Consider the following 16,253-nt stretch of genomic DNA (forward strand, 5'->3'; position numbering starts at 1 on the left):
GGTGACTGCTTTGTTTATTTTTCATCACATCCTAAAGATTTAAGATGACTTAAAACCAGGAAATGATCAAAACGATTTTTTTTTAAGAGAAAGGTTTGAAATCAAGCCTAAAGGAAAGCAATGGTAAGGAAAGTAATGAGGAAACACAGGGAAAGTTAATCTTAGCAAGTGTGGCCTGTGAGCTGTAACTACTGTGGGAAGATGGAGGCGTACTTAGCTCAGGTCTTTCTAGTGCTCGGTGCACGGGCAGACAGAACAGGGAGGGATGTGGGGCTTCAGATCCAGGTTTAGGAATCCTCCCTCCTGCTGGTTCCTTGAGAGGGGACCACACTCTATCATAGGTCCTCATTGTTATTATCAGGCCCTGGCACTTAATCACTGAAGAAAGATGGGATTTATTATATAAACATGCATCTTTTGTGTCAGAAGACATGTCACTCAGCAAAGTGAAATGAACTAACTAGTTATGTATTTATATAAAGACAAAGAGAGGACGGATATGTACTATGGAGGTGTGGTGAGGTATGGGGAAAGGGCCCCTTGAGGGCTCATGCTAAGACATCCTTTCCAGTGAGGGACCAGCTACAGGAAAGTATAGTGTAGAATAGAGTTTATTCAGGGCAAATTCAGTTTATTAAGAGGGTAGAAGGTGCAGAGAAAGGAGGAGGGAGGGAGGGAGGGAGAGAGGGGGGGGAGGGGGGTGGTGGAAGGGAAGGGAAGGGAAGCAGAGAAATAGAGGCCAGCCAAGAACATGTGGAAAGAGGCAGGAGGGGAATGGGGAGAGAAGGGACAAAAAGAGAAGAGGGTAAGAAAAAGAGAGCAAGAGAGCAAGAGGGCAAAGAGGGGGTAAGCAGCCTCTTTTATAATGTTAGGCATACTTGGTTGTGGCCAGGTAACTGAGGAGCAGGAGCATACTTGGCTGTTGCCAGATAACTCTGGGGTGGAGCTTAGATAGAAGGCTAACAACTATGTCTTAGGTCTGCAAGAATATCACTCTGTTAGCCTGTAAATGGAGAATAGGGTGCAGGGAGGATTTAATCCCATTGTGTAGTTACAAAGGAAGAATAGTAATGAAGTATCATGACACCATATGCCAACATTCTCCTCAAAAAGAGAGGCAAAAGGCCATATACACACTTGTATGCACATAGAGATTTATTGCAGGGAACTTACAAAAACTATAGAGGCTGGCAAGTCTGATGTCTACAGAGAAGGTCATCAAGCTGGACACCCAAGGAAGAACTGATGCTTCAGTTCAAATATAAGCTCAGCAGATGCCTTTCTCTCTGTAAGGCTTCAGTCTTTTATCTATTGTTCCTGTATCTGTTTAGAAGAGGCTTATCACATTATAGAACATAAATTTGTTTCACCCACAGCCTATTGGATTGACCGCTAGGTCTATCTGAAAGCTATCTTTACAGCAGCCTCTAGACTAGGGTCATCGCCTAGCTATGTTGACAGATGCAAAGAACTCTGATGTAGAAGGAATGGAGCAAAGAGATTAAAGTTAATCTGCACAATAAAATCAGCCTAACGTCAGTTTGGCTGGGTATTTCCAAGTATATCTGAGGCATATCTTAAGGACTGAGGACTGAAGTTGTGGGTCAGGAAGAAAACAGGCTTGGGAGTGCCAACTGCAGGGCTATGTCTTGTCTGCTGGAGGGAAGAGCAAGCTGACTCAGCAGTGAGGTAGCATGCTCCCGTGCTCTCCTAGTCTTCTCCCAGAAGCAGGGGATCCCCAGTGGACTAAGCAGAGTGCATCCAACTGACTCTGACACTCCAAGTCTGGTCCTACTTCATATTTGCCTTAATCATCATTAACTTGTGTCACCAATAGTTTGCGATCATCAACAACTCCAGTGTCTCTTTCTGAGGCAAGCCCAAGTAAGTGTTCCTGAAACACAGTAACATAAATGAGTCAGATCTGAAATCAAAGGTGGGAGGGAAGGTGTGAGAAGGGACAGACAGGGCTGAGGTATCACAGACATGCATCACAGGGCAGTGCTTTTCAACAGATCCCAGTGAAATGCTAATGAGCATGTGTGAATCCCAAGAGCAGGTGAGTGTGATTCTCACTGTTTTATTCCAAGAGGTTAGCAGGCTATTTTAGAAGCACAGATGTCAGCCAGTACTACTCATAATGAGGTTAGAAATCACCTCTTCAGTGGAGGTGTGGCCACGCTGTTTGATGGGTGGGGGTGGGGTTGGGGGTGGGGGTGGGGGTGAAGAGCACAGGAGGAGTTTAGAGGGGAAACTTTCACATGAATATGATTGTTTTCATTCTTCTTAGTTAAAACATTTGGCAAGTCCAATAATTTACATGGTTGCCTCATGACTTGTGAATCTGAAGAGTTGGTTTCCTCGCAATGTTGGTTCTGGGCACAGCTGATGCCATAGGTCTGGAAGCTGGGCACCTCCCAGCTTTCACTTCCACACAGATCAACAGCAGCTGTCCTAGGAAGAACCTGTCCTGCTTTCACTGGCTTTCTGAACATGCTCTGGTCCTAATCAAATCACACTGGTGCTTACTCAGCCCAGTTTTGCATTATGCTTCCCTATCACTTCTTCAGTGAGCCATTGATCCAGTCGTTTGAAAATAGCACTTTGGACTGCTAGATAGAGTCTTCCGTGACTGCCCTCATCACCCTTGTGTATTTTGTTATTAGGGTGAAATTAGAACATCCCCCCCGTGATTTACATATTCTTATGGGAACTTAAATTTGGCCCTCAAAGACTGAAGAAATGGAACACAGCTATTAATTATTAAAGCAGCTTTATGAGTCAACTTCAAAGTATAAAAGTCAGGAGCAAAGACAGAGCTGGAAACCACAGAACACATGTTCATGTTCAGTGGTGATTTTGGGTCACATTGCTTTAAAATTCCTTCTTTCTATTTCCTTGGATTGTAGAGAAGCAAATGGTTTCTCTCTTCTGCTAAATCTCTAGAAATTCAGAGGTTTTAGTCAAATTCAGGGTAGAGCTTTAGCACTCATGAAGTCCTCAGTGTATTTCCAGGGATGAGGCATGGCTAAGAGGAGTCCCACGTCCTTAGTCCTTATTTTTGGGTACTTTTTCTTTTTCCACAAAACTGTCTTTGCAAAAAGGCTTTGATAAACACACTCTAGGAGAAATCAGTGAACATGAAAACTTCCAGCTTGTCAACTCTAGGTCGGTGAATGGTGCTTGAATTAGGCTTTTATGTATATTTGCCTCTAGGTCATCTACATTTGAAGTGTCCTGAGAGAGGGATGCTCTAACTCCATGATTGGGGCATCTCCTACTTAGATAGAAGTCAGAGTAGTATTCATGTTTGTGATCACCATTGCTTCTAGTCCTGTCCTTTGGCCAGAAAGAATTTAATTTTGTGTGTGTGTTTAGTTGGAGCTGAATAAAAAAGAAATCTACTTTGAGGGGAAGTTTAGTGTAGACAGGGGACCCTAGATTTCACCTTAGGACGGGGAGAAAAGTACCTTAGAAATAAAAAGAGACAGCTTTGAAAAGTATTTGGCTGTTTTGCTATTCATAGCTATTCCAGCTAGGGTACAGCCTTCCCAGGTCTCTGGCCTGTGATACTCTGTTCACAGAGATGCACATTGTCCTTATGACTTACTAATTCTAATTAGCCCAAAATCACCGTTTATATTTACGTGGAAACAGCTGTGAAAAGTGGCATACATTGAAAAACTACTTAGACACAATCTCTGGCATGAGGTGGAGATAACCCTTTATTTTATCTTGACATTATTATTTGCTTAACATAATCCATGCTTAAGCATATCAGGCAGGTTATGAAGGAGTCATGAAACGGTATTAACAAGATTCATTCACCTTAAACCTGTTTACTGGTCTAAATATCTCCATGTTCAAGCATGGGTCCTTTAGACAAATTTGCCTAGAATGTTTAAACTTGTGTCACTGAGACAAAAGATCCTATTTTAATTAACAGATGTATAGATTAATTAGTTGTGGGTATTTCTATAGAGCCCTGACTAGACTGGAAATTAAGACCCTTGTCTGAGTTGGCTTATCAGTCACTATTATAAAATGTAAAACCAACATGGAGAAGAAAGGGTTTATTTCATGGGTTGCTGAATATCATCAAAGGGAGCCAAAGCAGAAACTCTAGGTGGCAGCTTGAAGCAGATAATAAGGAGGAATGTTGACAACCAACTTGATTCCCTGATTTGCTCAGATCGTTTGTTTTACACTTGGTATTAGTTAGTTACCTTTCTACTGCTGTGATGAAACACCATGAATCAAACAACTTATAAAAGGAAGTGTTTGGTAGGGCTTATGGTTAGAGTTCATGATGGTGGAGCAAAGGCCCAGGGCCAGGAATAACTGAGAGCTCATACCTCCAATTACAAGCAGGAAGCACAAGGCACACAGGTGTCCAAAGTCTCAAAGTGTTCCTCCAGTTAGATGTATTCTCTAACAAGAACATACCTTCTAATCCTTTTCAAATAATTCTATATACAAGAGACCAATAGTTCAAACAAATGAGCCTATGGGGACCATGTTCATTCAAATCACCACATTTTGTATACAGTGGGAGTTGGGTCCATTTGCTTGGGGATGGTTTGCTCACAGTGGCCTGGACCCTCCTATATCAATTAGCAATAAAGAAGATGCACCCACAGACATGCATATAGGCCATGTATAGAGCCAATCCTTCAGTTGAAGCACCCTCTTGCTAGATGACTTTAGTTTTTCTCAAGTTGACAATAGAAACTACTAATCAGAACAAACCTTTAGTCTCAGTCTTTTAAATTCTTGAGTTATAAGCAACACCAACATGATGGTTTTTTTTTTAAAAACAATTTGTTTAAGCTTCATTACTAATAAGGAATTTACCACTCACAGAAAAATGGCAGGCATGATTTCATGTGCCTATGCAAAAAGATGTTCTGGGAAGATGGATCTGATTGGCACCCGAAAAGATCTGTTCTCTTTGAATCATTTCACATTTATAGGAAACTAAAACAAAGACACTAATCATCCCCAAATTTGGCCCTGACTCTATAGTCAGGCAGCCACCCTTGTCGCTGAGGTCCTTAGAATTGACGTGTTCCTTCTTACTCTTCCACACATTCCCCTCCTGGTCAGCTGTCTCTGCATCTTGGATTGTTCACCTATGCAATGGTGCTGGGTCTTGCATTAGTCCCGAGTTTCCACTGCATTACGAGGTTAATTCAGAACACACCACGAGAGCTGTGCATTTATGAGTCTGTTTGTAATTTGTTCATGCAGACTCCTTTTACAGCACAGATGTGCTTTTATAATGCATAATACAAAGTGCCCTTATCTGTCCCATCCTGTCCCTTATCAAATTTCACTGTGTCCAAAGAGTAGCTTGAATTTTATAGCTTCTGTTTTGTGGCAGGGTGCTCTCTGCTACTTCGAGTAAACAACTATCCATTGTCTGTACACAGATAGTGGTATATGCTGGCTGGTCAGGTTTGGACCATAAAGGATCAGAAAGCCATAAAAGCTAAGAATGTCTTTAGAAATCAGATTTAAAAAAATTCAAATAGTTTCCAAGATTTTAGGCCCTTAGACTATTTTTCTTTTTCCGGAGCTGAGGATCGAACCCAGGGCCTTGCGCTTGCTAGGCAAGCACTCTACCACTGAGCTAAATCCCCAACCCCCACTTAGACTATTTTAATTTCCTACTATTTCAAAAGAAAATTAAAAACAGAAATTGGTAAAGCAGAATCTATTTATTTACATTTTGGCCAATACAATGAGAGAAAGATTCATAGGTTTTGTTCCAGCATTTCCAGTACCTGTATCAGTATTTCATATAAAGGATGAAACAAAAGCTAGGAAATATGCACATGCTAATTTAACTGTGTGATAACCTGGCAGAGTTGATTGAAACCTCCCTCTGGTAGAAAAGTTCCTCTTCTGTGTGGCAACAGGCTTTTTCCTTTCCCTGCCTCAGAATGAGATTCCTAAGGGAGTTTTAATTCTTTGGGATCCATGGCTTCAGTTTCCTTGTTCTGAATCTGCTTGCAGTCACAAAAGAGAAGTAAAAGTTAATTTAAATAATGTAGTTACAATCTGGGCCTAGGGAATTTGTAGATTAACAGTGTGTGTTTCTTGATAAATATATTCTGCATTTATCTAAACAAAAGTAGAGGGTTTTATAGAGTCTCGACTGCTTTCTGAGACAAGATTTCACTGTGCAACTGTGCGTTGTAGGTCATTAGCTGGGTGGCAGGAATTTTTACCTTTGTGTGAACTTCTTCTTAAAGATGTGTACTACACTATCACTATAGACTCTCTTCTTGTTCAAGCTTTACTAGGCTCCTCCCTCTTTCCTGGTCCTGGAACTTGGGCATCTGTGTTGATCTCTCTATTCTCTAGCTGGAACTGAAACTTTTAAGGTTAAAAACTTGGGCTGTTATCTAACAGGCTTGGGCATGTGTCTCAAATACACCAGCTGAGATACGAGTAACAGTAAAGCTCAGAACACATGTGTTTGCTGTGACCACTTAGGTACAGACAAAAGGGTAGAGTGACATAAGTCTATCTTTGGAATACTAAAATGAGCTTTAAGTGGAGAAGGAATTGGAACAGTTATTGCACACAATATGCATAGTAAAACAATCCCGGTCAATGTGTAGTCTGGTTGATCTTTATTGCAATTCTTGCTCTGCAAAGTGGTCAAAGCCCATCTCTTTTGAGAGTGTCTAACTGATTTCTACAAGATTGCTTCTACTCCAGAGTGTAACATAATTGTTCTCATGAGGGGGTGGGAGGCTGACCTGGCCTGTGAGGTTTTAATCTTTCTAAAGTCCAAGATGACTTCAGGTTTACTCTGAAAATTTATTTCTATGTCTTCAGCTAAACTAAAAGAAGGCAGATATATACATATAAAGTGAAACAGATATGTCAGAGCAAGTGAAAAATCATGCCCCCTCCCAGAAATATCTGTAAATACCTGATTCACAGGAGCTCCCTTAAATCAGATTGATTCAGTTCCCACTCTGAACTGGATTACCCCAGATAATTTATCAGGCTCCTCCATTACACCCCATTCCTCACTCATCTGCTGTAGGGTATTGACTGTTGACTCTGACCTGAGGTTCCTGCCGGGTCAGCGTATAAGGAATTTCCTCCTTGTTTCCTCCTTAGTGACTTCAATTCACCAGCCCTCCATATTCTCTCTCTCTCTCTCTCTCTCTCTCTCTCTCTCTCTCTCTCTCTCTCTCTCTCTCTCTTTCTTCCCCCTCCTGTAAATCCCCATCCCTCAGAGGTCATATCTTTAGTTGTTCTTAGAAGGAATAATGCTGGAGTTGCATCTCAGGCTTCAGAGCAAGTCTCCATTGGAGCAGAGTGGGGCAGTGAACCAAAGCCTTGTTTTAGATGATGCGAAAGATCTATAACTTGATGTTGTTGTTCAGAAAATTGGGGGAAAGAAATAGCTGTACCATGAGAAATCAACTCCATGATCTCAACCAGAGCCAGCGCTCTTGAGTGTAATTTAATATTCAGTGCCTCATTAAGAGACCCAGGGACTCCTGAGACTTGAAACCACAAGTAATTATTTCACAGGAAGGCCCGCCAGCTTCTTCAGTGTGATGCTAGCATCTCAGAGATAAGGAAGGCAAATTCTTAACCCTTTATGTGGTACTTTAGTTTCCTTAATATTCTGTGAACTCAAGAGTGACTATGATGTCCTCTACAGCCAAGGCATTCATTCTGCTATACCCTTTTATCCTGCAGAGGATACTCCTTGCAGAAAGGCAGTTTTGGTCCTTTCAGTCTTACATAGCTACAAGCTTCTGCTGAAATCCTTGCTCATAGTTTTGTAGCTTCCAGTGTCCTCATTTTAGGTCTGTGCTTGAGCACCTGACTCCACATCACTGTTCTAAAGCATCTACTTAGGGATACCTTTCCACTTCCCTCCTGATTCTTACTAGAATTGGAACTGGATTTTTGGGCATAAGCTTGGGCTTTTGGAAATTTAACAAGTGGTGTTGGTTTGAATATGCTTGACCCAGGGAGTGGCACTATTTGTAGGTGTGGCCTTGTTGGAGAGTGTGTAAGGGTGGGCTTTAAGACCCTGGTCTCAGCTTCCTGGAAGCCCGTCTTCTCCTAGAGGCCTTCATCTGAAGGCCTCTCCTGCACCATGCCTGTCTGGATGCTGCCATGCATCCTTGATGATAATGGACTGAACCTCTGAATCTATAAGCCAGCCCCAATTAAATGTTTTCCTTAGAAGAGTTGTCTTGGTCATGGTGCCTATTCAGAGACAACAAGCAAGTGTTCACTACCCATCCCCAGTAAATGAATTAAGGAGATGAAAAATAGGATAAGGCAGACAGATTTATCTAGTGTCACCACTTGAGTTAAACGAACAAATAAAGGGGTTCAGGAATCTGAAGACCATTTTCAGGGTAATGAAATGAACTTTATCTTCTCATAGAGGAAGTAGGACAAAGGTTAAGTATGTATAATTAGGTACTGTTGGTCTAGGTGTGGTAAAGTTGGTTATTGTCTCAGCTCAGATCCTGTAAAGTGGTACCAGGAAGTTCTTAGAACTTGATGGGATCAGTGCAGGTCACAGTCTCCAGGATGCAGCTCTACCACAGGTGTAAGAGCCCTCATCCATGGTGAGTGGTGGGTGGGTTTGTTCTGCAAGATTCTACTACTCCTGAAATACAAGGCACGTGCCGTACCAGATTAATACCCTGATAGTTCCCTGTGCCTCCAGCCATGTAAATGAGGCTAGCAGGCACAATACAGAGCAATGCCAGGATTTCATCTTGGTCTTGGTTAACTTGTGGACCCAAATGAACTACTTAGAAAAGCAGCTTCTAAGTACCTGTCACAGTAACTATTTTCATTGTGATCCTCTTAGTCTCTATGGTTACAGAAGATGCAAATGTATGTGTTAGTCTTCATTCCCCTGAATAAACTACAACATTGCTAATTGACTTATCTTGAAATTCTTTTCTGTACCAAAGTCTAGAGTCTTGTATATTCAGCTCCAGGAGGCCTGATACTCAGGCTTCACAGGCACTGCCCTCAACATGTGGCACATGTACACATATACACATAAATAAAAATATTAAAAAATATAAAAAATAAATTTAATTTAAAAGCAAAACTAATAGAAATATGTTAACCTCAAAACCCTAAGCCAGAGAATAGCCCTTATTTTCAAATACACACCAAAGTCAAAGGAATAATGTAGCATGCAATAAAGCTGTAAAAGAATGAGATGAACAAATAAAAATAGTAGTTAATGTAGCCCAGTACTCTCTCCATGTAAAAATATATGACATTAAAGGTAAGGTAAAAAATATCCGGAAATTGTGCTCTTAAATATAACATAGAAACCAACCACACCAAACAGGACCAAAGTAAAAACAGGAACAAACTAAATAAAATTTAGTTAAATTCATTAATTGATGTAAAGGAGACCATCACCCCGGAGTCCTGCATGAAACCTCTCACCAGCTGAGAACCAAGAGTCCTAGCACAGTGGCCAGAATACCTGCTGTGATAGTAGCTGACGTAGAGAGTATGATGTGTAGAGATATTTTAAATTACAGTGTTAAAATAGCAATAAAACATATGTAAGGATTGAGTGTAAGTGACCCTGAATATGATGGCCTTACTCCTTTTCCAGGTATTTTCTGGGATTTCGCAAGCAAGATTAATAACTTTCTTTTACAGTGAGAACATCTTCACTTCCCTTGCCATCTCATACCCTTGCATTATCCCATGAAGCCATCCGCTTTAGCTCAGGAAACACCCTATGCCAGAGCCCACAGCCATGCTTGAGCACTTTGATCCTTTCTTTGAAGATAGGAAAGGGTACTACTTTTGTCTTTCTTATTGACTCCTATGCTTACATCTATCCTAAATATTTTTCCCCTGAATAAACTACAACACTGCTAATTTACATATCTTGAAATTCTTTTCTGTGCCGAAGTCTAGAGTCTTGCCTTCACTGACGAACTCTGGTAAACCTTTGCCTTAGGTGGCAGTGCAGAACTGTCTCCAGCTCTTTTCGCATGGCTGCTGACACCATGGTATAGCTTTCATGTATCCTCATAAACATCAAGCCCTGCCTTGCACTCTGTTTGAAACCCAGAAATGCTTTCCACCGTGAAAACCTTACCAGTGTGTGTGTGTGTGTGTGTGTGTGTGTGTGTGTGTGTGTGTGTGTGTTGTGTGTTAAGTAGAGAGCTCTGCCAAGAAAACACTTGATTGGCTAATGTAGGTTTGTCATAAGATTTTCCTGTACTTTTAGGCTTGTGGGGCTTGTGGGACTTTACATTAAACCATACCAGAGGAACATGCACACCAATTTATTTATAGTTTCATAGTTTTATGTGCACAGAAGCCTCACATACAGGAGGAGTGAGATTTGGGACCTTATATCATATATGAATAACGGAAGAGAGACAGTGTCTTAGTTGGGGCTTCTATTGCTGTGATGCTTTCATCATGACTTAAAGCAACTAGGGGAGAAAAGAGTTTATTTTACATTATAACTTGTAATCCCTCTTCCAGGAACGTCAGGACAGAAATGTAAGATATCATCTTGGAGGTAGGAACTGATATAGAAACTATGAAGGAGTGTGGCCTACTGACTTGTTTGTCTGGATTTGCATAGCCTGTTTTTTTTTTTTTTGTTTTTTTTTTTTTTTTTTTTTTTTTTTAGTATTCAGAGACACCAGTCCAGAGGTGGCATCACCCAGAGTGTGAGCTGGGCTCTCTCACATCAATCTTTAATCATCATCATCATCATCATCATCATCATCATCATCATCATCATCATCATCATCATCATAGTCCAACAGGCTTGTGCACAGGCATTTTCTGAACTGAGATTCTCTTCTTTTCAATAACTCCAGATTGTATAGAAAGGACACCTATGTGAGAGCAAACGGGTCTTGGGAAAGAATAAGATTTGTAGTTCTCTTTCATGTTTTTTTTTTCATTAATAAAATTATTTAGAACTGAACTTGCAAGGAAACTTGAAGGCAATTTTACTTTCGTTTTTGAGAAAAGGACTAGGGCACACAAACTGGAAATCTTAGTGAATTCCTCGGAGAGGGAATACTGAAGAAGAGAGAACACTGATTTGTTTGGGTTTGAGAAACCTAGAATGTTCAGCAGTGGAGGTCTGTCTGTAAACAGTTTTATGGAGGAAGAGAGAAAGTCTGCAGAGAAAGAATGAGAAAGCCTTCAGAGCCTTATGGAAAGCATGCTTAGGCTTTAGGTCAGGATCAGGAAAAGAGATAGGAAAAACAATGAGGGAAAGGTAGTCTGTTTCATTTTAAGATTCAAAGAAAGTAGGTGGGCTTAGTAGTGCTGCCAGGAAGGAAGCTCTGTGATTGGCTGTCCAGACAGAAGGCCCTCTAGGAAGGATAACTACATTATTTCTGTCAACAATAACTATTCCTCCCATCTCACTAGTGTATCTTCAGGTGAATCTTCCTATAGGGTATACTCATGTCTGTGATTCCAAGGCTATTCTGGGTTTACTTTTGAAGGAGGAGATAGTTGTCTGTACACTTGAACCGTTGGAACAAAACAGAATATCAAGTCTTCACACAGGGCCAGAGGTATATTATTTGGATTCTAATTTTTTTTGACCAAGAGGAAATAACTGTCCCGTAATGAGCCAGTTAACTGGCCCTTAATAAAACCAGGAAACTGACCTTTTCATATGGTAATTCATATGAGATACTTCAAGTTCCAGGGTTACTAAAAGGAAGAAGCCAAGGACCAAGGCTGACCTCAAAGGAGAGGTTCACCCTCAGAGGTTCCCAGGGCTACTAAGTTTGTTCTAGCTCCTTATGTGGAGGAGACAGGTGGTGTCCTCTGAGTTCTAGTGCCCACTTCTTTACTTTTCTGAAGCCAAACTCTGCCTTTCAGGCTTGAAAGAAGAGAGCTGAACTTGATGTTTCCAGCCCCAAGCAGCCCTATTCTAGTGAAGCACATTTTGAGTATGTCAGGGAAAAGAGGGAGAGGGGGTTCGAGGAGAGCAAGGGAAAGAAATATACCACAAATTAAGAAAAAGCAGGTGGAATATAGGGTAATTTTTCTTAGTTGATAAGGTTCCTTTTCAGACAGTGAAATTATATTGATATATTGATGCATGTCAGAAAAAAATTAGCAAATACTAGATGTGAAAATGAAAACTACCCCTACCTCACCCAGATTGAGTGAGATGAAATTGTGGAAGATCCATCAGATGAATGCCGACTTTCTCCTTATGATCTGCTTAAGGTGCTTAGACTCAGAACTGCCTTGAGCTGTTGATTTTGGTGGGGAGAGGAGTGTGTGTGTCTACATTCAAATACTCATATAAGGTTTTAATAGAGAAAAGTAAATTGAAAGCATGTCAACCATAAAACTGATGAAGCACAATAAAGTTTGCATTTCTAGCAGTAAAACCACCTCAGATTCATCAACTAAGGAATTAGTAATTCTTTATATGACTCATCCTAGTGCCCCTCCCCAAGGCACACACAAAGCTGTGTTGCAGTGTCTGTTGGTGACCCATGCCTGCGAGAAACTCTCTGTGTGGCAGCAAAAGAGGCACCCACCATATAGAAGTCTCCCCTAGTAGCCTTGGTTTCCACTGGGCCTTTGAAGCAGCATGCCTATGACACAGTTAAGAAACCATTTCTGGTTTCAGGCACAGACAGCTACTCTCTGAAACATCTCATCTCAGTACTTTTTCTTAGATGCATTTTGAAAATGGGTTTGGATTCCTTGATGAAATATCTGAACAGAAAAATGAATTCTGTTAATTTCCATCCACCTAGTGATAGAAATTTATTCTACAAATAGTATTCTATCTTATGGGAAGAAAATGCAATAGATACCAGCAATTCAAAAGGGCTTGGTCAGTTATGTGGACTTGGATCTGGGCATGCTCTGGAACTGGGGCCCTTATTTCTTTTGTGAAAGGATGAATCATTTTTCTTATCTTTTCATTATATGTCACAGTGCTCATATTTGCTATGTGGCTTCAGCTTTATCCCACAGCAGGCCTATATCTCTCATATAACTGTCTGGTAAAGACTCATATATTAGTGTGGGGTAGAAGGGAGTTAGGCCAATCATGAGGGTCAGGTGGTCACCCCTGTTATGAACATGGGTACTCAGAAAAATATCAACATTTTATTAATAAAAGTTGTTGGTGATATTATAGCTCTAAAAGTATACATCCCCTGACACAAAGAACTTATCTGATTTTATGGTCAAGTTCAAGGGAGCAAAACCATATATACAGAAGGGTGTATGAACCAAAGGAAGATTGAACAAGAAAGGAGATAGAGCAAGTTAAAGTGCTCTGTCTCTGTCTCTGTCTCTCTCTCTGTCTCTGTCTCTCCCTCTCTCTCTGCCTCTGCCTCTGCCTCTGCCTCTGCCTCTGCCTCTGCCTCTGCCTCCTCTGCCTCTGCCTCTGCCTCTGCCTCTGCCTCTGCCTCTGCCTCTGCCTCTGCCTCTGCCTCTGCCTCTGCCTCTGCCTCTGCCTCTGCCTCTCCCTCTGCCTCTGCCCTTCTCCTTTCTCCTCTCCCCTTTCCTCAATTTTTGTCCTCTCATCTGTATTCCTGTCTGGTCAATACGAGGCAGAAATCACCCCTCTGCAGTTAATGAAGACCTTACCTTTACAGAAAAGGATGAAAGTGAAATAGAATAATATTTCTGTATTATACAGCTGCATTCAGTGGAAAGGATGATGCTTGATACCTTAGTGCAAAAGAGATTCTAACAGAGGAGGGAGAGGTGAGAGTTAGGAAGAGAGGAGGAAACATTTTCTGAGCTCTAAGTGGCCAGTCATCCTCCCAACATTCATGAAAAGCCTTGGGGAGAAAAGTCAATGGCTTAAAAAAAAAAAACAGAAACCAAGGTGGCTTAGGAAAAGGCTTCTTTCTTTTGCAAGTTTCCTCAGGGTCCTCAAAATATACTTCCATCAGTTTCTATATGATTTTTGTGTCACAGTTGTATCACAGTTTTACATCTCAGCTTTTTAATTTCCATTTGACAATTTTTGACAATTAGAATGGCTGGGCCGGGGTGTGCACTGAACACTGCCAAAGTGCCCTCAGTATGGGGAGTTGGTCTGGCTTGCATTTCCTCAGACACCACACACATTCCTCTAACTTCTCTTCCTACTTTACCTGCAGCACCTTTATGTGTGTCTATGCCTAGATAGTCACTGACATCACACCCACTCTCTGCCCAGCAGTTTTGCCAGAGGTCAAAGGGTCCTACTCACCTGCGAGCGAAGATGCCTCAACCTAACACATAATCAAACACAGCCACCTGTGCCACCCTGGACTCTTCTAGGGTTGCTGCCCTCCCCTGGCAGCCCTGCTTCTGTACTTCTTGAAGTGTTGCCCGCACCTCTGCCTATGCCCTGTGTCCTCTGTGGAAACCATTCCTGACCTGCCTACCATCTACGGTAGGCACAGCTTCATCGTTTTCATCACACAGTATCTTTCCTATGGATAGACACATGGAACAAAATTCTAGACTCTCACCCTCCTTTATTGGTGAATTGTAGTCATGCATTCTTTGGGATACAGTGTGATACACATTAATCTAAGAATCTGCCAGAGAGGTACATGTATTATTCAAGTCCGCTGTGGATAAGGCCAGGGTCACACAATTGGACAGGATATCTTGTCTCCATTGTGTAGAATTTTTGTTCTCCAGTGTTGCTTTTTAGGTTGTTTCTCTTTGCCAGGCAGGCACATCTAATGCAGCAGCTGGGCCTCCTGCTCTCCTACAGCTCTCCCAAGTATAGATGATTTGCCTGTTCAATTTTCTGGATTACTACACTGTCGTAGACAGGTCAAGGTTTGGCAGCCCCGAGCCTGTTAATGGCTTCCTTTGTAACTGAGTTCTATGCTAAGCCCAGCAGTAAACTGCAGTGCACATCTGAGTGCCCTGAACTCTTTGTCTCACAGAGCTTTCTGGGTCCCTCTTGAGAGTCTTCATCTAAACCCATCAGAGCAGGTGTGGGTGTGTTAGTGCTGCTGTTTGAACATCACACCTCAGACAGAGGCTGAAATAAGACTGTGGAAACTTGGTAGTTATGAATGACCCCTTTCCAATATCTGTGATGGCAAATCATCATTGTGAAGGTGACCTCATTTGGATCACTTGGAGACACCCTTGATTGTGTCTTTAAGAGAGCTTTCAGAGAAAATTTTATGGGGCAGAAAGAGCCACTTTGAATGTAGACAGCACCATACAATAGCCCAGGCCCCTGTCCTGCATAAAGAGAGAAAAGAGTGCAGTCAAGCTGAGGATCATGATGAGCACAGTCACTCACTCTCTGCTTTCTCTGTTAGTCTCCTACTGCTGTTGCTTCCATGTCAGGATGGACGGCACTCTCAGACTGTGAGCCAAAGCAAATCCTTTCTCTTAAGTTACATTTTGAGGACAGATAAGATTCCAAATGTACCAAACACCATATTTTAAATTTAAAAATTAAAAGAAAAACCTGATGGAGTTACACCTTTTATAGAGGACTCAGCACAGTTTAAATAGCCATTGGCAATATTGTCTTCAGAGTCTACCCTTTCTATTTACTGTGGCACAGTCAGAAAGTCATCACCCTGAACAGATCCCCTGTAGCCTCTATGCCCCACACATTTTAGTAGTATTAGTGACAAAGGGGATGTTGATAATATTCTGAAGTAGTTTCTGTACAGATCCTATCAGAGACAGGAGAACTCTAAGGCCTAAGTCCCTGGGTATCCTGGGATATCACACTGCCTCACAGACTACCTCTTAAGTTTTACTTTGGAGACATTGCCTGACGTTGCTGCTTTTACCCAGATGTGAAACTTATGGTTTTTTTCTTCATTATAAAATGGATGGAAACCTTACCAGCTTCAATTTTAGAGGGCTAAAGAGAAGGAGCCCTCAGATTGTGCCTCTAGTCCACGACTCAGTCACTCTTTGACCAGAATGAATGTTGTGCACTGAGGAGAGGTGTGTGCTCTTTGATGACCGTGATTATTTTTAAATTAGGTGGCTGGCCTTCCTGCATCCCTGAACGGGATGGACTTGTAGTCTGGGGAACAATTTGTAAAGGAAATGGTGAACCTTGGTCCTCCTATTTGAAGTTAACTTTGGCTGTTGAAAACTTGGTTAGGGGAATGGAGAAACCTTTTCTTAAGACTATGAATTCTGCTTGTACACCAACCATCCCATCTCCCTAGGTTTTGGGTCTACAGATGTTCTGAGTCCCATAAGGCACC

At 41.6% G+C, this 16,253-nt stretch overlaps 1 protein-coding gene across 3 annotated transcripts in view; it reads left to right on the forward strand.

The window, feature by feature from the left end:
* Gabrb3 (gamma-aminobutyric acid type A receptor subunit beta 3) overlaps window positions 1-16,253 on the forward strand; it is a 235,459-nt gene that overhangs the window by 95,095 nt on the left and 124,111 nt on the right. The window lies entirely within an intron of this gene.

This window comes from Rattus norvegicus, chromosome 1 (genome assembly GCF_036323735.1).
Source record: "Rattus norvegicus strain BN/NHsdMcwi chromosome 1, GRCr8, whole genome shotgun sequence".
NCBI classification, from domain to species: domain Eukaryota; kingdom Metazoa; phylum Chordata; class Mammalia; order Rodentia; family Muridae; genus Rattus; species Rattus norvegicus.